Source organism: Molothrus aeneus, chromosome 3 (genome assembly GCF_037042795.1).
Source record: "Molothrus aeneus isolate 106 chromosome 3, BPBGC_Maene_1.0, whole genome shotgun sequence".
NCBI classification, from domain to species: domain Eukaryota; kingdom Metazoa; phylum Chordata; class Aves; order Passeriformes; family Icteridae; genus Molothrus; species Molothrus aeneus.
Genome location: NC_089648.1, coordinates 103,805,246 through 103,829,722, shown reverse-complemented (window position 1 = coordinate 103,829,722; position 24,477 = coordinate 103,805,246).

Below are 24,477 nucleotides of genomic sequence, written 5' to 3'. Positions count from 1 at the left end.
GAAAAACTCAAAGAAAATGGATTGAAAACAGCCTTCATCTCAACATCCAAGGACAGGCCATCCATGAGGCTAACAGAAGGACAGTTGTGCTTTTAGGCAGCCATTGCCCTGGAGCACAGGCACAGCTGGCAGCACAGGCACAGCTGGCCTTCCAGCCCAGGCACACACTGCACAGCTGGCTGGCAATAATGCCACCCTGCCAAATGGGAGTCTCACACTCTGCACTCTCTGAGCTCAGCCCATTGTCCTCCCACCAAGATAACCATTTGTGTGAGCATCAAAGCTGGCTAGTCTCCCACAGAGCAGTGTCCCATGGTTGCCATCTTCCAAAGATACCAAAAAAAAAAACCAACATCTTTTGTGGAAGTAGGTCATAGGCTTTTTTTCTGCCATCATGAATTCCTCAGGGGAAACAAAAATCTAAATCATTAATCTCTTATGAATACCAGCACCATTTTATTGCTTTGCTATATGGCAATAATTCCAGATTCTGGCTGCTGTTGGCATTACATCTAAATGTATAACCTTAGCTCATTTCATTACTGCTTGAAGAATATCCACAGTCATAATCTTATGTTTATTTTTTTTTTCTTGTAACTTACACGTCTACACAGTTTATCTGGTCTTGATCTTTGGATATTAATTCTATATTAGTGTAAAACTAATTAGCTTTTAGTTATCAATACTTCAAATTATTGCTGTGGGCTTTCAAAGAATTGAAAGAAAAATTGCAAGACCATCTACAAGAAAAAGCTTTAGTTTTGTGACCCACTTCTTTATGGTCATGCAAGAGACTCATGGTATGTTCTGATTTCTGATATTTCCTCTTAATATTCTTCAATAAAATTACATGCAGTTACAAAGAGGGGACATCAAGAGAAACTGCTTGAAATAATACAAATTAAAACTCTAAAAATTCTGACCAAGGAAAAAAATTGCCAGCTGATCCTACAACTGCTGAATTTCCTTAAACTTTTGTCTCCCAAGAGACTGATAGAACCTAATGAAAATAAATTATATGTTGATCTGATTAAGCTGCAGTTATTAACTGAAATATCATTTATTAGAAAATAATCTAGCTTCTACTGAGCAGCTATACTTGTTTCAGCAGGTGATAAATGAAATTGATTCTAAGATATAATCTTCTTTCTAAGTTATTCCACATCCAGTATGCTAATTTCTAAAAACAGATTAATGTTTGTATTTGTCTGCATGCTCTTTTTGACTTAATAGAAGGTCACCAGGGGATCTAAAGAATCACACTTCCTATTTGTCCTTTTACTTCTGCCTGTGTGGCAAATAAATGAAGAAAGACCCTGAACTTGACTGGCAAGTTTTCTAACATGCAAGGTGGAACAGAGACACATTGGTACAGAGGTATGCATGGGAAAATTCTGCTTTATAGAGGCTCAAGATACTCTTATTTGATTTTCATTTTCATTTTTCCTCTAAATGTGCTATTGAAATTCATTTGTAAGCACGAGACAAGCTTTTCGGTATGTATAGAAAGTGCAACTGAAACAATGAATAATGTTCAAATCACCATCCTTCCCATAAAGTCAAGCACCAGCTTCTTTGAGCAATTCACAAATTAGCAGAAAACCACCAGTGACAGCAAACTACACAAACACAGCTGCACACAGGCCTGTACACAGCAAGAACGTAAATTTGCAGTATCCAATCACTGAATTTCCAAGCACCAGGAGAGAGCTCTATGCTAAAAGCAACACCACTCACAAGTTTTATTTGTATGACTGGAAAGAGGGTAATGTTTAATATGAGGATCAGACCCTTCTGCTTTTGGTAACATACTGTGACCACTGAAACCACACTAGGAATCAGTTAAATCTCTTTTTGAAACAAGTGAACCAGAAGTAACATCTGTGAACTTAAAGAATTTGTGTTCTTATCCAAGCATCTGACATTTAATCTTTTTTCATTTTGCTTTGTTATAAAATATTACCTACTCTGGACTGTCCTTTGCATATGAAGCCTTTTATAGAGGTTATAACTTAAAGAGGTCATCATTCATAACCTCTTTCTAACAACAGTCTACAATTTTACAATAATCATTGACATCATTCTTCTTCTTGGTTTCATTGGGCTTTTCAGCCCCTCTAAGATTAATAAACCTACATTTTGAGGAAACATTTTCTCACATTTTGTCACAATTATTCTGCTAGCATAATATTCCAGCAGGGAGGTAAAATACAATCGTTTACTTTGGTTTTTGGTGTTGTCACATTTAGATGTACTATCCTGGACCTACATCTTGACAACTGATCCTATGAAGAAGACAATTTGTTTGAAATCATGGTCTTAAACTTGCAGGTCCCTGGCACAGCCATGAAACACATTCATCTTTGCCTATCAATAGCAGTTCCCCTTATTGCAAGAAGAGCAACCCAAAGATATGTTTTGACTTATGCAGCTGCACAGCATTCAGGGTAACATTAGTCAGTACTCAAGTTTTCTCTAAGTAGTCCCTAACTTTGGCCAATATTCCAACAATAGTCAGTGTTTGTGAGTTTATTATATCATTTTTGCTACTTTTAGAGGAACTAATATGAAATGTAAGTCTGTTGCCCTAGAAATTAATGTTCTTTCTTGTAAAGCCACCAACTTTTTGTGGAATCATAGAATCACAGAATAAACTGAGTTGGAAGAGACAAACAAGGATTACTGAGTCCAGCCAACAGCCCTTCACAGAACCATTCCCTAAAGTCACACCATGTGCCTGAGAGCATTGTCCAAACATTTCTTGAACTCTGTAAGGTGTGGTGCTGTGACTCTTTCCTGGGGAGCCTGCTCCAATGCCCAACCACCCTCTGGGGAAAGATTTTTCCTGATGTCCAACCTAAACCTCTGCTGACACAGCTTCAGGCCATTCCCTGGGCTCCTGTCACGGCCACCACAGAGAAGAGATCAGTGTCTGCCCCTCCTCTTCCTCTCACAAGGAAGTTGTAACTGCAATGTCTCCCCTCAGTCTTCCCTTCCCCAGGCTGAGCAGACCAAGTGACCTTGGCTGCTCCTCATAGGGCTTTCCCCCAAGGCTTCCCTTCCCATCCTCACAGCCCTACCTTGGAGGCTCTCTGGTATTTTTATATCTTTCTTATATTGCAAAGGCCAAAGCTGCACACAATTGCAATAAATCCGTGGGTCTCTGGGCTAATATAAATCCAGATCCGGCTTGCTCAGGACTAAAGCCCACACGGAATTGCATAGGCGGAAGATAAAAGACAAGAAGCGCTCTTTACCATGTGGAGACAAGTATCCAGTTTATTACCTTGAGACACGACACTTCTGGGGCAGCAACCACCCAGGCAGCAAAGAGACAGAACCACACCTGCCGTAGGGCTTTATGCCTCAGGTGATGGGGGCGGGGAAAGGGGACCGTGGCCAATGGGATAACATTGGGGAGGGGCAAGGGGAGGGACCACCCGTGGGACAGACCATCAGGGCATACAGAAACCAGGGGGTTATGTGAGGGACAAACCATGTGAGGAGGAATATACCATCCACGTGACCCAATAACATTTTTTTCAACACCCAGTGCAAACAACTAAATAACTCTTTAGTGCAATACAACACCTCCACCTTTTCTGTTAACTAAAATTAAAAGGAAATGTGTTGGACTATTTCTGCTGCTGATTATGAATTTGTCCACCACTCATGGTTTGCGGGCCTGTCAATTTGCTTTAGTTCCACAAACTCTGACTTCTGCGGTTGACTTCTGCGGTACTGGAGACCAAACCGTTGATAGCCTTTAAAAGTATGCGATGTAGAATCCCAAATGCTAACACAACTAGGAAAAGAACAACAAAAAACAACAAAATTGTCCTAATTATAGAGGTCCACCACCCTGAGAGTCCCCAGTCCTTGAACAATCAGCTTGGACAGGGCTCATTGTGAGGTTAGGTAGGAGGTAGATTTTCTGTTCTACAAAGGAAAACAAACATTTTTGTAAAAAACACATGCAAGTTCATGGGTCTGCCGGAATGCAGCTAACTCTCTTAGGAAGATTCTTCCTTCTTTTTCCGGCAGCATCTTCTCTTAGAAGCGACAGCTGCTTGCTTCTTATTCCCGTCTACTGGAGCTGGATTTCTGGGGACGAAAGGTTTTACCCACTTTTGGGGTATCCATCGAGGGCCTGAGGGGGTGGATACACACGCGTAACCACACCCCCAGGTGATGAGCTCATAAGGACCCTTGGTCTCCCAGGTTTCTGGGTCCTTAATGAGGACTGGTGGACACTGTGACAACTTAAACCAATTGTTATTATTGAAATGACGTATTATCTGAGGGTTCATGTTTTCAAATGAACAATTCGGAAAATTGATGGTAAACAAGGCTTTGCAGAGCTTTTGTTGTGGAGTCATCCACGCTACAGAATTGCCCTGCCTAGCCAGGACCTCTTTGAGCGTGTGGTGGGCACGCTCAATCACAGCTTGACCTGTGGGGGAGTGGGGGATGCCTGTCTTATGCTCCACTCCCCATTGCTGGACAAACTCTAGGAACTCCTTGGAGGCATACGCTGGGCCATTGTCAGTTTTAATTTCCCTAGGGACCCCCAGTACTGAAAAGGCTTGCAGCAAGTGTTGTTTGGCATGCGCAGCACTTTCCCTTGCATGGGTAGAGGCATAAACCGCACCTGAGTATGTGTCTATGCTGACATGTACGTATTTCATGTGACCGAAACTGGGAATGTGGGTGGTGTCTGTCTACCACACCTTGCAGCTCCCCAGGCCTTGGGGGTTAACCCCAACACCCAGGGATGGCACTGCCTGAAGCTGGCAATTGGGACAGGTGGCCACAATGGCTCGAGCCTGACTGCGTGTTAACTGGAACTGACGGATTAGACCTGGAACATTTTGATGGTATTGTTGGTGACTTAGCTTTGCCTGTTGAAAGATGTCTGGAAGGCGTGCCATTTCTGCTGGGGCGGCAAGGGAATCTGCTTTGTGATTTCCTTCTGCGATCTCGCCTGGCAAATCGGTGTGTGACCTCACGTGTATCACAGAGAAAGGGTGCTCCCACTGCGAAACCAAATGAATTAGTTTTGAGAGTAACCTGTGGAGATGCCCATCCTCGATCTCTTTGAGAACTGCCTGCTCCACCCTGGACACTACTCCCGCCACATAGGCTGAATCGGTAACCAAATTAATTGGCTCCGAAAACTTCTCAAAGGCTCTCACAACTGCAGCCAGTTCAGCAAGCTGGGGTGACACAATATTCAAGGTAAAGCTGCACCAATGCAGATCCCATACACGTCATAACAATTCAAACTGATGTGATATAAAGATGATCAGGTGCCTATTCTAAGATATTACGTGGCACAATCCCTCAACATATCATAGCAATAAATAAATAATAAAGAAACTACTCACTGAGTTCTAAAAGATGCAGACCTGAATGTCAATATGGACTTCTACCTCTTGGATTTCCTTTGCAGTTACATGATAGAGAAATTAGTTTAACACAGACATATGATTATGTTATTCTCACAGCAGTTCACCTGAGAGGTGGATGAAATTCTTGGTTAGTTCTTTTCACTATTACTTCATTTATTTTATTTTTATTTTCTTGAAATGCCTACAATAGCTGGGGGGAGGAAGGGGGGGCCATAGCAGAGAAAGAACAAAAAAGATATATTTGCAAAAATAATCACTCAGATATGTGTAAATTCATAGTACCAAATGAACTTGATTAATATGTAACTTCTTCCTTCACCAAAAGTTTTTATCTACAAATACAGCTTCATTGTAGAGTCCAATTTGTTTCAAATTGAGCAAACAGTAGGTCATTCAACAATTGTTTGGGTTTTTTTAAAGCTTAAAATTCCAGTGTCATAAACAGGTTTTTTAATACTTCCTACAATGTTATGTTGACCTTCTCACCCATACAGAATAGCTGAACATGAGTCTCTGCAAACCTGGCCTTCCAATGAAGGAATTTCTATGAAACAGTGAAAGGCAAAATGCTTCTTTTCTCTTTCAATAGCTTGTTTTGTCTCTCCAGCACTCCAGGATTCCTCTTGTTGGTTTTAGTATAATCATGTCATTTTTCAATATTTGTACCTCTTAAGCAAATCTTATTTTTGAGTGCTCTTCTATCTTCCTTTGGGATATGATTCTGAGAGCATAACATCATTTTGAGTCCAGAATGTGTTACATCTCAAAAATCACCTTGCAGAGCATACATTATTATGAGTGGCATCTTTATGTGCTACAGTGGGCAGTGTAATAAAATACCCTGAATAAAATCAACAATTTTTTATATAACTTAATGTGAGCCTTTTCTACAACCTTTGTCTTAAAAAAAATACTCAGTTTCTTGAAAGCCTGTTTTGGATTTATTTTAACCTTGCTACACATCAAAGTACAAGGATGAAGCTTTGTTCTTGCTGTCAAGACAACCACTGCCTCTTCAGCAGAAGGAGAAAAAAATCAAAGACTTGTAGAATGCCAGTTGAGTTTGAACCTGAAGGCCACAGTCTCTGAGCACACCTGGTACTCCCCACAAGAGCAGGACACTCAAGAAAATTGAGGCTTCAAATGAGCATCCATATAACAACCTATACTTTCTTTTCAGGGAGTGGAGAAAAAACGTTAAAGGAAAATTTGACATGACGGTTCCTTTGCTGAAGCACAAGGAAGGGTTCAAGATGATCTTCAGAATGCTGCAAGACAAAAGCCTCATTATATACATAATAACTGCTTACCAGTACCCCAGATTGATAACAAGCTTTCTTTGCCAATTTTGTTTTGTCATTATATGAAGAGGTGATTGACTTATTTGACAAATCTTTTCCTATGCAACATGTAGTTATTTACCTCAGGTTGAACCGAGCAAAAAAGGTAGAAAAGGGGGCTAACCAGCATGGCAACTTTAAAAGGCAGCACCTGTTCAAAACTTGCCTACAATGTCCAGAAAATAGTGGTCTGGTGTGTATTTGAAAACTATCAAATATACGTTGTGATATCATAGGGCATGCCAGCCTTCAGGCACCACCTTGTGTGTATTGCCTGCTTCTCTTTTACAGATTGAAGAACTTTGCCCTGTTTGATGGTTCCCAGTCCTCCTGGGTTGGGAGGATTGGGAGCCATCTCTGCTCTCCAGAGCAGTCTGGTGTGGCAGCAGCTGTTGGGATGTGCTCAGACCAGACGAGGCTGCTTGGGCGAGTCACAGCAGCCTCTCAGCGTGACACGTCTTTGCTCCTCTCTGGGTGTCTGGAACAAGAGTAGCCCTGCCACAGGCCACACTGAAAATACAGTGCAGATGGTTGCAACAGAGCAGCTGGCCATGTACCCTGGTCCTGTTTGGTTTACTGGTGCAGACACAGCCAATCTTTTCCACTTTATCATTTCAAAAGACATTTCTCCAGTACTCAGGATGTTGTTATTCCCTTGTTGCCCATTTGCAGTCTTTCTCTGGAGGAGCAGAAGGTCTAAGCCAATTACCTGGGTTTCTTTGCTGCTGGAAACATTTGCAAATCTCAAATCCTGCAACAGGAAAATCATGACTGAGACCAAAAGACATATGTCGAGTGACACTAGCTGAATTTTCTGTGCTGAAATGTTCTTACTTGAATCAAATATGACTGAGATTTATTCAGAGTTCAGACACTGCTGAAGTGAAAATAAGGCCACGAGAGAAGGTCACTTCATAAACAGCTCCACTCCTGGTGAATTCAGCAGGAGGTGCCACATAAGGGACAGTTACAACACAGTAACAACCTACTGTGCTGTAGGAAATGAACTACCTGAATGCCAGCAGCTGAATGCCAGAGGCAGAAATGGCATCAAGGCAGGTAAAAGCAAAGGTCAGGCTGATGTAGCAGTGCTCTGACAGTGTCCAGCAATAAGATGTGTAACTCTCTGGAACAGCTACATTCCAAATTAGAAAATAAGAGGTGTGGCAGAAGAATCCTCATCTGACAATTAAGTGGGGCATTGCTCTTTCCACCTGCAAGTGAACATATGACCCTGACTGTGGCCAGAGCTGTCTCCTCAAGCTCAGCACATCAAATGTACACTTCTCCTTCCCCTACAAAATGCATGCCCAAGCATCCCCAGTGACCTTTCCAAAACTCACCTTAGCCAGCAGGCAACCACCATCTCACCACGCTCATAAAGGGAATCATAAGTTTCCCGACTCATTTGCATGATCTTTTGGCCAGCTGAAAAAAACTGCTATCCAAAGCAGGTGCTGTCAATAATTGATTCTTTCTAAACCCCATGGGTTGAGTGTGAAAATGGTACTACATATGCTAATTTCTCACAATAATATGTGCATGAACTATTCTCTTATTTTGCCACATGAGTGCTTTGTTTTGAAAATCCCACGCTGTGTGGTTTCACACAGGCTCTGCTGTGCTCTTCTCCATATGGTGATTCAGGGCTAATCTTTTACAAGTGACAAATAACTATTTACTCCTCATGAGCCTGTCATAGAGAGACCATCAATTTCCTGTCCTCTTGATAACATCCTCATCCTTATCCAGGGGTAACAACTCCCACTACCTGTCTACTTGCCTAACTGATTAAAATAATTATGGTAACCCCAAACAAATTGTTCCCTAGCAGACTGCTTGCTGTGTTTCTAGAATTACATGCACATCAACAACTGTCATTCCAGGTTTTTCATTCTTTCCAACTCTATAAATTGCAATACTAACTTACCCTGTAATTCTTATTTTTATCATATCTACTATGTCCAGAATCCATCAAAATATACACTTTTCCCAGACTTGTGTTTTGAAAGAATTACATACATCCTTCTTGTAAATCAGGACTATAATGTAAAAGATGGACTGGCTGTTTCATCAAAGTGTTTGCTTGGTAACTAGTTGTTTCTCAGCTCTCTGTATTAATTAATCCTAGTTTGTTGGGACTGAATTCTGTTAAAGGATTTGGCTTATTGTGTGGGAGCATTATATGAGCAATACACTCCTGGATTCTTGCGATTCCCTTGTGAAATACATTTACCATGGTAGTTATTGAAATTTTGCACATATACTTCTTGTTTTGGATGATGGGGTTCTGCCATGGACAGATTCATTCAGTATTTGTTGATTTCCAAGTTCTTGATTGCAAGTTAGGTCAAGTTAGGAGATGAGCCAAAAATGACAGAGGACGTGTTGGGGAAATATATTTCAGGATTTAGTCTTCTCATAGTACAGACCTGTAACTGTATAAAAGACTTTCTATAGAAAGCCTGTCTATGATGGTACTATGGTTAAATAGGGCAAGGTACTGTGATTACTAACATTACTAGGAATATATGACTTAGGGGAAGGTTGCTTTTTGTCTTGTAAACAGTTATAAACCAAACTTATTCATCCAGAGGTAGCGCAAATAAAAAACTTTTCAGCATGTTTTGGAAAACCTTTGATTCTGTGGAAGTAGGTTTATAATATCTTTTGTGAATCTGTATGTTCTCTTTTTTTGATAATTAATGATGTCTATAAAGGGTATGTAAATATAAGAGTATTCCAGACAACGACTAATGAAATGATGACTAACTGATGGTAGAAAACTGTGAAGTCAATGTTTTTAGGTGATGCAATCTAGGTTTTCTTCTGAGTTATGCATGATCCATCCAGAATGCTACACCTGAGGCTGCTACTAAGAAGCATCTTCAAGGGACACGTTGAGCTGCTATATCCCAAAGCATCAGGACCCTTTGGGACATGCTCCTGTCTCAGTCATTCAGGTGCTCTCAGTGCAGAGAGAAAAGTTCAGAAAAGTTCAGAAAAGCAAGTTTTTGCAATCACCTGTTGGAACTGCCCTAAACACTCAACAACTTGCAAAAATTACTGTACAGCTGAGTTTTTGTCCTTGTTACCAACTTCTTTAAATACTATTTAGGTTCTTTTTTCACATTCAAATTTTTAACAAGGTGATTCAGAGTCCCACTCTCCCTTCAATAACAATAACAGCAGTTCAATACAGCTTATAGAACATAGGTCACTATTCTTTTTCTGTTCTGTGAAAGACACATTAATAAGCTCTTGGCATTCAGAGAAATAATCTTCTCTTTCTTTCATTTTCTTTTAGTTTTTGGTGTTCCTTGGAACTTTTTTCTCCCACCTTTCAAATTCTACAGGAAGAAACCTTGGAAGAAAATTAAAACTTCTTTTATAAACACACTGCAATTTATTTATATTTTCAAGCTTTTCAGTATTATTCCATTCACAAGTTGAATGTGTGTGCTGTTTAATATCTAACAATTGTTTTAGTGCCATTTCAAGTGTCTGGCTGTGTTAATGCCTGCTAATTAAATGTTTCAGGAAAAAAAAATACAGCCTAAATTTTGCAAAACTTCATCAACATCTGCTTCTTCTATGAAAAGATGTCCTTGGAACAACTCCAGTATGTTAAATAGAAAGTAATATGACAGTAATTTACCTGCAGGCTTTAGCATGCACTACTGTGTATTAAATTTACCATTCACTTGCTGTTGATGGTCAAGATGACAAGTTTCTCTGTGGCATGAAAAAGAAAGTACTTCTTTAGGACTATTTAGATGGGTTATGTTCCTATGCTTTTGCTGTTTGGTGATAAGTAATTATTTCTGTCCCATCTTCAGAGATTTCAAGGTGAGATAAAGGAGCTGTCCATGTTCCCCACTCTCTTCCAGCACAGAAGGTCATTACAAGCTGTGGTTGCAGATTCCTGCAGATTCCTGCAGGACAGGGCTCTCAAAAGCAGCATCATTGCTAGGAAGCCTTTGAGGGAGATGATGCGACAACAGCCTGTCGCAGTAGGCGGACAACACATCCATTTACATCTTATCACTTCAACTATGTCTGTTAATCCCACAACTTCTCAATACTTTGCAAGTAACTGAGAAGCAAGAGATATAAATATATAGCAAGATGCAGCTGACAGAGAAGTACTATGGAGAGCCTGTCCTGTCTGGACCACCCAAAATCACAGTGTGAAGAACATACTACCACACTTGTTTTGGACTCCTCAAGGCTGTGATCCACTCAGTCATCACCTCCCAGACTCACCATTGCACATTTTCAAGTTATAAAATCTTCCTAATGGATAGAGACAAAATGGGTTTACACTGAAATTGGAACCAAACATATGAAAATGTGAAGAGGGTTTTTTCCCCAATATAAGCTGAGTGGAATTTTTGCACTGCATTGTTGCCTCAATTAATTATCTTTACACATCCATCAAAATAATAAATGTAATGCATTTGGATGGAGAAAATTCAGCTACTTCCTAGATAGATATACATTGTCACCAGGAGCCAATTACATATTTTGAATCCCCCGATCATTACATAGTCCACTTGGTTAACCAGTAACTGAATAAAACAATCGAATTGGTGAAAACACGAGATTTTTAATTCAACATTAAGTAGGACTGTTAAATATTTAGTGATTTTATTATAACATCTATGACAAATCCATTTGCCCATATATTTTGATGAATGGGTTTTTAGTTCTAACCTCAACAACAGCAATTTCATTAGCAGCAGAATCAGCAACCATCAGCTGATGTACTTCCATACCTTTCAAATTTGACTCCACATAAAATGCCTTTGCCAAGTAAATGTCAGACCCCTGCAGTAATTTGTGTTTCCTGACTGATTTGTGTTTCCTTCAGAGCTAAAAGGAGCTGACTGAAGCAAGAGTTGCTTTTGCAGCAAAATGCAAATCATAGAACCATTACAATGGTTTGGGTTGGATGAAACCTTAAAGATCATAGTCAGGGACACCTTCCATTAGAACAGGCTGCTCGGAGCCTCATCCAACCTGGCAATTTAGACCCATAGTTATGGGAAACCACCATTCCATTCCCAATCAGGTTTAACTTCCCCTCTAACATCAGCTCATTTTAGCTGCTGGAAAGAATCAGCTCCAAGCTTAGCACTTATGATGACTCAGCACTCATGATGCCTCAGCACTCATGCCCTGGCTCTCGCTGCTGTCAGCCAAGGCTTAGGGAAGACACTCAGGAAGACCAGAATGCAACTCAACTCCCTTGGGACAGACACCTCTGTGTGGGCAGCTTGCCTCTGCTGAAAGAAAGGCTGCAGTGTAAGAGGGGGAATGGGCTATGGGGGACATGAAGAAGGCACCATAAAGAAGTGTGGGGAATAAAAGTGAAAGTAAAATTATTGCAGAGAAATAGAGAGTATGGGGATGATAAAAGAATAGAAAAGCATCGAAATCCACAGAAAGCCAGACTCTCAACCATTATGGTGACTAAAACTAAACATTTTATTCCACCTTTCTGTGTTTCAGATCTGGGAGGGACCAGATTTAGTCTTTTAAGAAAATGCCTTGAAACAAAATTTCAAAATCTGTAAGACCCATACCTGTAGGAAGAGAGTTTAGGACCAAAAGTTAGATACTGGGTGTTGCTACATTTAGATTTTATTGCTACTTGTTCAACTGAAATTTCACTTTCTGTACCCACTCATATCACTTGTCTGGCAGCCACAACCTAAGAAGTCTACACTGACAAAGCAGATCTATCATTGACCAAATTGCTTACTGTTCAAAAAGCACACTGTACAAAATAAAATTTATGTGATTTAAAGAGCAATTTTCAGATCCCAAGCCTGGGGAAATTTTGATGAAAACACCAGAAGAACCAAGTGAAGCTTCGGTATTTTTCACTCACCCATATTCCAAATTAAAACCAAGAACTCTTAAAATTTGGAAAAAATAGCACTGCAGCAAGACACTTTTTTCTTCTTGTCCACCTTCTTGGGAATATTTCTGCCAGAATGGAATAAAACCTGTGACAGACACTGAAGCAGGAAAAACATCTGGCCATTTCCCTATTTTTGAAGGAGAATATGGGGCATTGTTGGTAGCAAGTTTTATTCCACAAATATGTCTACTAATTTCAGTAAGCACTCAGCTCTGTCGCTGTTAAGTTCATGACAAGCTGACAGATGCAGGTGTCCTTTTTGTACCCATCATTTGCTGTACCTGTAATACCATGCCATCACAAAAGGGGTGACAAAGGGACTGCTGTTTCTGACCACTCTCCCATGTGGGTCAAGTATAAAAACTGCTGTAGGCTACAGAGACTGCTGCACAGGAACCCTCCCACCTTCAGGTTCAATCACCTGAGGCACTTTCACCTTGAGATTATGTATCCAGGCTGCTGTCAAGCACCAGGTCTCATGCCTCCACAAGAATTATGTCCAGAATTTTCTTTTTGTCCCAGTGACCACAATTTTATGCAGTCCATGTATCATCTACAGACCCCATCTCTTTTCTACATTTTCCATCTTGAGCAATATCCTTCCAGTCCAAATAAGATGAAGGCCAAAGGTATCATCATCCCCTGTCAGTTATCTGGCAAATTTCTGTCATAAAGGTGGCTGTGGTGCTACGCAAACACTAACCTTTCTCCTTCTGTTCAAAAAAACAAAGGTATTTTCCATTCTGATTATGACTTCTACTGCATCTTGCAGATAATACATAACAACTGATACAGCAAGACTAGCCCTGCATCTTTTTCTTGTAGAATTTCATATGCACTTACACAAAAGATGGCAGAGAATCAAATCTCTAGTGGAGCCCAAAGTAGCTGGAAAAACAACGTGTGTTGCTTTATGTTGTCTGTGTGTTTCCTATTGTATTACTCTTAAATCATAGCAGTTACAGGTAATTAGTAATTTCTAGTTTCTATTAACATTAAAAAACAACATCAAGAACAGCTCCCTTTTAACAATGGCACATTTCAACTAGTTTGCCCAGGATTCTTGTTTCTATGGCCTGGGCTTGACAGACTGAGAATACACCCAGCTGGTTTTCAAACCAACACTTTCAATAGTCTGGGGAAGGGCTGTGTGACTTGTCATAAAAACAGCTGCCTCTGTCTCCCCAACCAGCCAGGAATAAGCTGAAGAGAACAAAACCTTGAATGAAATCACCTCGACTTTTCATGCAAGGACAAAAGGTGGTCATTATGCATACCAGGAAGGTTCTTTTATAGCTGGTAATTACACATAAATTGGAGAGTTATAATAAAAAAAATCATTTCTCTCTTCATTTATTTAAAATGTGATTTCTACAGCCATTATATAATTACTGGTATTTTTCAGTAATGTTATTAAGAACAAATGAGCTAGTGTTTCGGAAAGAATCACAAAGATGCAAATCCTGAAAGTTCCTTATTAGAACTGGTAGTCCAGCATGAAGCAAGTGGCAAGAAAAAGATCTCTTATTGAAAACTGCAAACTGAACTTTTTCAGTGTTGAGAAATGATTAATTTCTATCTTTCTACTATGAAGAAATAAATTATGCCTATCATCTCTGACGCATCATTTCAAGCTCCCAACTTTTCGCAGTTTCTCATTTGTTCAGAAAATGTCTGTGAACTACTGACCTCCAGCAACAATCCTAAAATAAGACACAGAAAGATCACCAAAATTCTGAAAAGAACAAGAACAGATCCCTGCTGTCACTACTCATGAAATAAGTGCTATTTGTGACACTTAGTCAAGCACTCATTCCCATGTACAATCTCAAATGTTTGAGTATAAGCAACAGTAGGAACATAATAGTGAAAGAATATAAAAATAAAGAATAAACATCTCTTAGAAGATGCACAAATCTCTATGAACTACAGCCTAGACAGATTTTAGAGAGCTAATTTAGGTTATATACTTCACCACAGTGCACAATTCTTGATATCTTGGAGGCTGAAAATCAGTACTAAATATTACTAATGTAGAGGAGTGATGCGGGAGTGATACAGAGAACAAAGAAGAGAGAAAGACTTGTATTTCAGGGGAGAGGAATTGGAATCAGGTGCATAAATATCATCATGTCATCACTGAGACCACCAGAAACTGTATTTATTTTAGGGCAAATTATTTTCTATTACTGGTAGCGCTTCCATAAATTGATAAAAACAGCCAGAAAGCACAAGAAATACAGAAGTAAATATCCAGTCCCCCAAGATGTTTTGTGATGGCAGAATGTAAAACAACACACTTCTCCTCAAGAGCCCTGAGGCTCTGATGTCCAGGGGATTCCTGCTGTCCTGAGCTACCCTGGGCCACAATGGCAGCAGAAGGTTCTAAACAAAAAAAGTAACATAACTCAAAATGTGGAAGAGCAGACAGAGACCCTTTCCAGTTCCAATGGCAGTCCATCAAACTTGTGTCTCCTTTCTCTGGTCCATGCTGTCACACCAGATGCTTCTCTCCCAAGGGCAGAAGCTCTTTCTCTCCCAGCAGGAATCTACAGGTTAGATCTGAGCTAATGATGAGAAACAAAGGCATCAGTACTGGGATTAGGGGGTGGGAAAGATAACTACTTTTTAAGGAAAGGTCATTTTGCTTTTTTAAAAAGAATGCAGGTGATGAGGAGGCTTTTGTTATTATAGCAAATAAACTTTTTTTTACATATTCACTCCACTTCTTGAAAATCTGCCTCTTACTCCACTGATGATGGGAAGAGTCTCTATCCTTAGCTGACTCAGATTATTAAAGTGGCTTCTTCCTGGCTAATTGTTAAACATTCTGGTTTAGCATAATTTTGTTGCCTTGCTTTTTCTCTTGTGATTACACATGCTGTTAAAAACTTTCTGTGTAACTGTGACTTATTTGTAATGGTATCAAAAAGCTTAGAGTAAAACTGTGTACATATTAGTGATTTATCAGAATAGTTTTTATCTTGTATTTTAAAACTCAAAGTAGCAGTTTAAATTTGTCTGTGACTATGTCCCCAGTATTTGCTGTAGGGCACAAGAGTTTGACTTACAGATTTACATGTGTTAATCAGAAAAAAATCACAACTTATAGATCAAGTTCTGTGATATACATGCTAGATATTACAAGTATGTGAGTACCTGAAAAAGTATTCACAGACCTCTCAGATTCTTCAATGAGACCTTTTCACTGTGTTCACACCAAACACAACACTAATTTACAAATAAATGTCTTTTTCTTTGTTTGGTCACAAAATGCACCTTATTTACATGTCTGGCTTTGTACTGAAATATCTACCAGTCTTCTTTAGCTGGAATAAGCAATACCTGGTATTTACAGTTTGATAAAAGACATTTACCTGTGAGTAGAGCTGAGAGAGAGGCAGAGACTGAAGTTTTATGAAAGTGAAGCCTGTATATAATAGCCAAGTCATAATTTAAAAAAAAAAAACATGAAAGGTGGTAAATCAAACAAAATAATGTGTATCTGAATATGAAGAATGGGGTTAAGATAGGCCATTAAAAATTGCTCATTCTTGCTTTTGAGCCCAACTGATAGGCTGCAGTTTCAAGATGAGTGTTCAGAGGGAATCTTTGCATGATCACTCCATTTCCCATTTCAGTTTGTGCCTATTGCCTCTTGTCCTACACCTGGCTTTTCCTTCTTTAGCTGCTCCTCTTAGGCATATGGATGCATTGATCAGATCCTCCTGAGCCTTTATTTCTTCAGGCTGAACAACCACAACTCTTTTAGCCTTTACTATGCAAGATGTTTCCTCTTTCTTAATCATCTTCATAATCTTTCACTTGCTGCTTTCACTTGCAGCAAGCCCCTGTCTCTCTTGCACTGGGCCTTCACCAAGGCAGATTAAAGATGAAGGATCACCTCCATGCTGCTAATGCTGTGCCTGATGGAGGCCAGAAGGCTCTTGGCCATTTCACTGTGAGGGCACACTGCTGGATCATGTTCCTTGTCCACCAGGAGCCCCAGGTTATTTCCTGTTAAACTGGTTTCCAGGCAGTTTGTCCCCAGCACGTAGTGATACATGAAGTTGTTCTTTCACAGTGGCAGGACATGGCATTTCAATTTTTTTTTAACTTAATGGGACTCCTTTGAGACTGTTTCTTGAGCCTGCCAAGGTCCTTTTGAACTGCATCACAACCATCAGGGGTCACTTGGTCCATTCAGCCTGAAGCCTGAGGGGAGACCTCATTGCAGTCTACAAATTCCTTGTGAGAGGAAGAGGAGGGGCAGACACTGATCACTTCTCTGTGGTGACCAGTGACAGGACCCCAGGGAACAGCCTGAAGCTGTGTCAGGGGAGGTTTAGGTTGGACATCAGGAAAGGATTCTTTCTCCAGAGGATGGTTGGGCACTGGAACAGGTTCCCCAGGAAAGAGTCACAGCACCAGCCTGACAGAGTTCAAGAAGTGTTTGGACAATGCTCTCAGACACATGGTGTGACTTTTGGGGATGGTGCTGTGCAGGGCTGTGTTGGACTCAGTGATCCCTGAGAGTCCCTTCCAACTCAGGTTATTCTGTGATTCTGTGGTTCAGGTGATTAATTAAAATGTTATTGATTAACATTATTGGCCTCCTCAGGCACATCTCTAGTAACTGGCCTCCAGCTGGACTTTAAGTTGCTGATCATAACCTTTCAAGACCAGCAGTTTAAATGGTTTTCCATTTATCTAGTTCATTCTTCACCAGTTCATCAATGAATATGTTGTAAAAGATGGTGTAAGATGCCTTGCTGGTCTCAAGATAAACAGCTATGCAAGAAATTCTGTTCTCATTCTTCTGTGATCAGACATAGCTCCACTGCATGCACCAAGTCTCCAAAGTCTTGAGCAACCTGGCCTGAATGACCCTGCACCAATGCCATTGTGTGCAGGATGCTGGACTGGATGGCCTCCTGAATGATGACATGTTTTGTTACAGCAGAAACAGCTGAATTGCTCCCCACCAAGAAGAGAACCCAGGGCTAGGCTCTTCCTGCTGCAGAAAGGAGCTGGCATGGGAGACACAGGGAACCACCATGAAGGGACAAGCTTGCTTCTCCTGTTGGACAAAAGGAGGACAGGAGAGAGGAGAGCAGTGAATGCTGCTGCTGGGAGGGTCATCTCCCCATTCAGCACTGAGATACTGCACCAGCCCAGTTTTCCCCAGCTCAGCAGCCTCTACACCAAGGGTGGAAGGCCCTCACAACAGCCTCACCAGCCAGATGCTCTGGGTGAGCCCCTGATAACTGTGAGCTGACTGATAGCACTCCTTCCCAACTGCTAAAGAACAGTTCCTGGTGGCCAGAATGAAAGGAAAGCCAGAGAGTAAATCTAGAAGGGAAAAGGCAAAAAGAGGCAAATAAGAAAAGAACTGCTAATGGTGCAGACTTAGCAGTTTGCAAGAGTTGGAGGTTTTTTTTATACTTGTCAATTATTTGCTCAAAGCCACTAGGCTTTCAATAACCTACAGTACCCTGGGGAGGGAATGCAATCATTAGATGGTGCCAAAGAAACCCAAAGAACAAACATGAGAACCTAAAAATTTTTTCAAAAAAGACTAGATTTTTTTTCTTCCTAAAAAGTCTCAGGCTGGTGGTTTCTTGTTATCATTTAACAAAGCTGAGATTGTTGAGTCAGACATGCAGTATTGTAGTACCTATGGCAACATTAACTCAAAATCCACTTATGATAAGAAACACAAAATTGAAAAAGTAGCTCTTAGAGGACCCTCATCTAGATTTCTAAAGGTTGCAGAACGAGAGCAGAAGTTTTAAAGGGATTATAAATAATGGCACAGGGAATTGAAAAGCAAAAGCAGAAAATGTTACCCTGATAAATTCATAAATTGCAAAAGCTGGTGAACAAATTAAGGCAGTATCTGATATAAAGATGAACGTATGTGCAAATATGACTAAGTCAAGTTGAACACAAACAGATAAAAATGAGAATTTAATAAATGAAGAAGTCAAGAAATCCCTCCTTACTGTGGTAAAGTAAGATAAAATCTCAAAAGATAACATTTTTGAGAGTTTTGGGAAGTGGGGCACTTTGTCACTTGGTTGCAGACTGAAAATATGACAGATATTAAGTCCTGTTGGTCACTGCAGTGCTTTAACACCAACCAGAAATTAAAATTAAATTCCAAGTAAGCCACTCCCTTCCCTCGCCCCTTCTGGTAAGAGAGGTACAAAAGCAGAGACTATGGGTTGAGAGAACAATTTACTGAAAGCAAAAAGCAATTAAATAAGAAACACACAGTAACAACAGCAATATTAATAATATATATTAATATTAAAAGCATATAATATAAAATATTATATTATATGCTTTTAATATTAATATAAAAGCATATAAAAGAGGTGCTATACCCATAGAAACGTGTTCACCATCTCAACTTAGCTCCACATGGACGATGCTTTCCTTTCAGCACCACATCTGTAGCTGTGTCTCAGAAAATGGGAGAGGATGGATGGAGGCAGAAAAGGATGGAGTCTGCAGGGCTGATGCTGACAGCTTTCCCACTGGAGAGAGCAAGGCAAAAAATGACACACCTCCAGAACTGTTCTTAGCTCTTCTTCCCAAAACCATGCCCCCCAGATGATGTACACGGTACAGGGTTAACAACTTAGCCACACCTATATGGCACTAAGCTCTGCCTCCTCTCTGCAACCAGAAGAATCACTTTAATATTGCTGGGAGATTGTTCATTTGAGCTGTCCCTGGAAATGCCTCCATGACTACACCATCCTCCTCTACCCACACTGCATGGCACTTTTGGAGGCTCTCAGTCACGTACGTACTGTCTCAAACACATCTCACCTGTCCTGTGAGGTCTTACTGCACACTGGGCAAGTGTCCCTCTCCTGGGGGCTCAGTAGCCATTGCCACACCATGTGCATCTTCACAGCCTCTGTAACAAACTTTATTACAGATAACTTTTTGTTATGAACCAGGGGCTAGGAAACAGGACCACTGGAAACAGGACAGATCAGCAGATCAGCAGCCTTTTCAGTGCCCTCCCCACATGTTGAATTATTGATAAGATCTACAAAGCAGCTAAGATTGCTCTACAGGACCGGCTCATCCCAAGAGAGGAGGCTCCTGCAGGGATGAGGCACACTGTCACATCTCATGGTGTTCATTTGTCATCCCTCCAGCATGTGTCCCCAAGCCTGAGCTCCCTCTCCTCAGAGGAAGCCCGTGAGCCTGGCTCTACATCAGTAGTGCTCGCTGTTACCCAGGGACATGGCCAAGGCTGGTGGGGAATCAGGGGCCTTCTCTGATTAGTGTATGTTTGGTTGAATCCTGAAGCTAAGGTCCTTCCCCAGGGCACTGATTCAAGGGACAAGACACATGTCAACACATACGACATTTTTTTTTTTGCCAGAAACCTCTACTGCAGTCTGATAGCATAATTCTTACTCAAAGAGATCATGGGCAGAGAGCAGGCCCTCTTAATACCTCTTTAATACCCCATGATTATCTAATTCATTTCATGGAGAGTGATCTGCCTCTCGGTGTCAAACACCCTGAAGTCGGTCACTTACAGAGATGGGCTTAGTCCACTGAGCTGAGGACAGGAGATGCAGGGAAACACAGCAATAGCTGGAGATTTATCTCAAAGGAAACAAATCCCACAAAAGCAAGATCTCTTCTTCTCAGCTGTTAGAACCTGAGGACTAATTGGCTAGGCAGACAGGGAAAAAAGCTGTTAGAGCGATCTCAGTCAAGCTACCACATTACACAAAATGAAAACAAAAAATCATTTTCCTCCAACTTTTCCCAGGAACTTTGCAATGTTTTTTCTACAAGAATCCACAAAGGAGAATGAACACCTCTTATGGGGACAAGCAGGAATGGGCACAAAGCAAAGCTTGGAGCTACAGAAGGGCAGAACTGGAAATTAATCATTCAAGCATATTGTGCTCCATTATTGTGCACACTTAAGACATCTTCCTGAATGGGCTAATTTTGAACACATTTGAAAAAAACAGAATTATAGCAAAAAAAAGTCATGGCAAGTTATTTCATGTTTGCAATGAAATTCTTCTGGGTGTATAACAATTTTGTAGGAACAAAGTTAAGATTGCTTAAACAGTGTTTAGAAACCTGAAGAGCCTACCCTAGAACAGAGCAAAACACTTGACACTGATGCCATTGGACATTCTGAAGTGTTTCACAATAAAAAATGTAGAATGAGATCACCAGGCATGAAAAAAAAATGGCTTTAAAAATTATTTGGGAATAGATGGAAGGGGGAAAGTGCAAGCTGACTTTAAGTAAGTCTGTCTATGTGTTAGCAAAGCAAAGGACCCAAATTAATAAATCCTGCCTGTCAGGACTTAAAACTCAACCCAGTAACTCAAATGAGAACTACAAAGCAGTTTGACTTCTTCAAAAGAGAAGTCAAACTACTTCTTCTCCACTGAACAGCTAACTCAACCTCAACTTTTACTAAAGAGCTAAAACTTGAGTTAAATTCTACTAACTCAAGAGTGCAGAAGAACTAATTCTGCTAAAAGGGGCCTGAAGTAAGCTGTCAGTGATTTCTATTTAAGATTTCAGAAATATTTTCATGTATGACGTCCAGGATGCAATCATATGGTGCTGTAACTCCTCAACAACATCTGCACCAACCAGCTTTAGCTCTACATCATTACTGGTTGTTTTTCTCCTAAGTTTGTTTTCTTCTCCTTTAGTCAGGTTCTATGATGCCTTCCCTGTTCTCAAAGGCCAACCAATCCCCTGACAAGAACTTGGCATAAGATGATTTCCATTATTAACAATATAATATGGTCCAGCATGAGTATGCTGCACAGTTAAGCACTTTTTATGTTACCAAGTAGAGTTGTTACTTACATATAGTCCATTCTCAATATTCAGGCAAGTTTCATACAGAACACACACATCATTCTTTTATTATTTTTTTGTTTTTACACTTTAATCTTCTTCAATAGAAAGAAGAAAACAAGATGGGAAATGTTAGGGAAAACAAGATGCTTGTGGTCCCTACATACATAAATAAAGCAATTTGCAAAATTAAAAAAATATGTATTTTTTTTATATTACCAGGAAAGAAATCAGAGGTGGGAAGTAGGAAAAGGGGTAGGTTTGAGCCAGATAAGGCAGGCAAGAAATGGGCTAGAAGATAGGGGGAAAGGACAGATGGGAAGTAATTTGTGCAAGACCTTGAAGCAAGGAGTCTGAACTGTATGTGGGAAGCTATAAGACAAGAGACTTTTTCCATAAACATTCAAACTGAGGCAATGATATTTAAAAGCCTTAATAAGATATGAATTTGAGTAACACTTTAATTGTCTTTCTGAGAAAATTACTCAGGCAATCCAGCACTCTGGACTATTTTCCATATTGTTTTCCCCATCTGTGGAGTCACTAAATAATGATGCCATTATTGTGTTGAAGCCTCACTTATTAGGAATTACAGCAACATCTGGTTATACTGACACTAGCTCTGGTTTAGTGATGAAACATCCTGCAGTTGCTTTAGTAACCATTTCTAGTGAAGGATAGATAGGATTAAACATTCTCTCACTCTTTTGGAAACTCATTAGTCTCTACATTACTAATGCATTAATTTAGTAATAATAATTCTTCATACTTACCAATGTACTGACCTCAGGACCTGACTTCTGGGGTGACATTTGAGAATGTCTCAGTGAATATGTACTAGATTTTTTCTGTGTTTGAGCAGGCTTTCATTCTCTGTTGAATTTCTAATCAGCACCTGAAGGATCCCAAAAGGGTATTTCTCCAGTCCAAAAAAGGCCTCTGGAAAGGCTGCAATGACATTGTCTCTTTCATCCTCAAGGTCTTGGATGAGGCAAATAAGTTCCAACTTTCCATATTTCTTGATCTATCACTTCCTAAAAGAGAAGTCAGGATCAAAGCTAACAGACTCTAACAAAGGTTCCCACTGTCAAGGGACAAAACCACCTATTTTGCATACTGTTGCATCTGGAATTTTCCAAAGAGCCCTGAAAACTCAGACACCAAATGTCCATTGTAATCCCTCAAGAGTGAGACACCAAGCTCCTTGAGTAATGCTTCAGCCAACAAATCCAATTATGCTGAGGTACAGGTGATGTGACTGGAGCTGACTGTACTCTGACAATGGCTCACGCTGGATGGGGGCAGGAGAGCACAAGGGCAGAATAATATTAGAAGCCATGTGGCATTCTGTGCTTTGATAGTTGTGCACTGACACTCCTGCAGCTCTCTCACCTCTGGCAGCTTTAGATGCCAGGCTGCAGACAGGCACTCTAGGTGAGCCCAAAGCCCTATTGGGGGGTAGTCTAAGTGCAGGTCTAAACACGCACTCTTCTGTAGACGTTTGTCTTTTTAGCAGCATAGCTGTACCTGGTACGATTGAGGCCAGGAGTGCTAACACACCGACCTGGATTGGGAACATTGCCAGGCTTTTGGGATGCTGCTGACAGTACAAGCTCAAGTACAAAAGATAACTACTATTACCTCTACTCTACCTATTCTTTAGCTAAAAGGTACCTTTTAGTTCTGTCCTTCAGTTGCTTTTTAGGTTTGAAATCTTTCACAAGCACGATAGCAATTCTGAAAGTCTTGGAAGGGTGCAGAGGAGACATCAGGAAAAGCATGCACACCACAGAAGACTGTGCCAAAACAAATGAGTTTATAAGGATCAGTTTGCTATGTAGTCTATCTGAACATTGTACATGCCATGTCTTTCACCGTATATTCTTCAGACTATAAATAAATCAAATTGACATATATTCACAATCTAGCACCATCTGCTGCGTAAAGGAAGAAGGCATTTTAAAAGCAAAGGATCTGTTTGTTTTCTTACATGATACATCTCAATCAGTGAAATGTATTCCTTGTTTTATAAATGTGCAACTTGACTTTAAATATGACAAGCATTTTACAAGAATAATTTGAGGAAATCCTTCTAACTATGGATTCTCATTTGCTATTAGTTTCTGCACCACATTAAAATTCCTTTATTTCCAAAGCATTAAGCTGAAAGCAAGGAGCAGGAAGGTCTCATCTGAAGTGTGGTAAATCAGACCTTTATGGAAGAGATATAATCAGATATAATCAGAGATAAGGGTTATGGTTTTAATACAAATTCTTCTCATTTAAGATAAATATTGAATGTAATATTTGAAACAAATAATTGTCTGCATCATTGTGAAGGATTTTATTTTGCTAATTATATTTTTCAACTGATTTATATATCCCATTAAAACAGGTTTGCGGGTTTTTTCATTAGCTATAACAAAAGCATGAGATATTACTCTCAAATTTCATCCAGGAACAAAAGTTATGCATTCATATAACTCTTTCCTATTTATTCCTTTATTAAAAAAAATGTATCCTTCTGAAATTCTAAGGTTTTCTATCTATTTTTAAACGTTTTGGAAGATCATGGCAAAGCATAGAGACCTATAAAGGCTACCTGAACAAATTAAGCTTAAGCAACTTTGTTGCCCCACATGAAACTAAAATTAACTCATTCAGGAACTTAACTCTCATTCATTACTTCAATAATTAAGTTGCCTTTTTTGATATTAGCATACAATGTTACAGAACCACTGAAGTAATTTAATATTACAAACTTGTTTACAATTTAGATCTCCTAGACTAAAGCAGTGAAAAAATGGTTTGCTTCCTCCCTCTGCTTTGTCCAAAAGGCGTTATTCTTAGCTAGCTGCCTGTCAGCAACACAAAACAAAGTGATGTTAAATTAAGTTTCTGCTTTATAAACAGAAAGGGGAAAAAA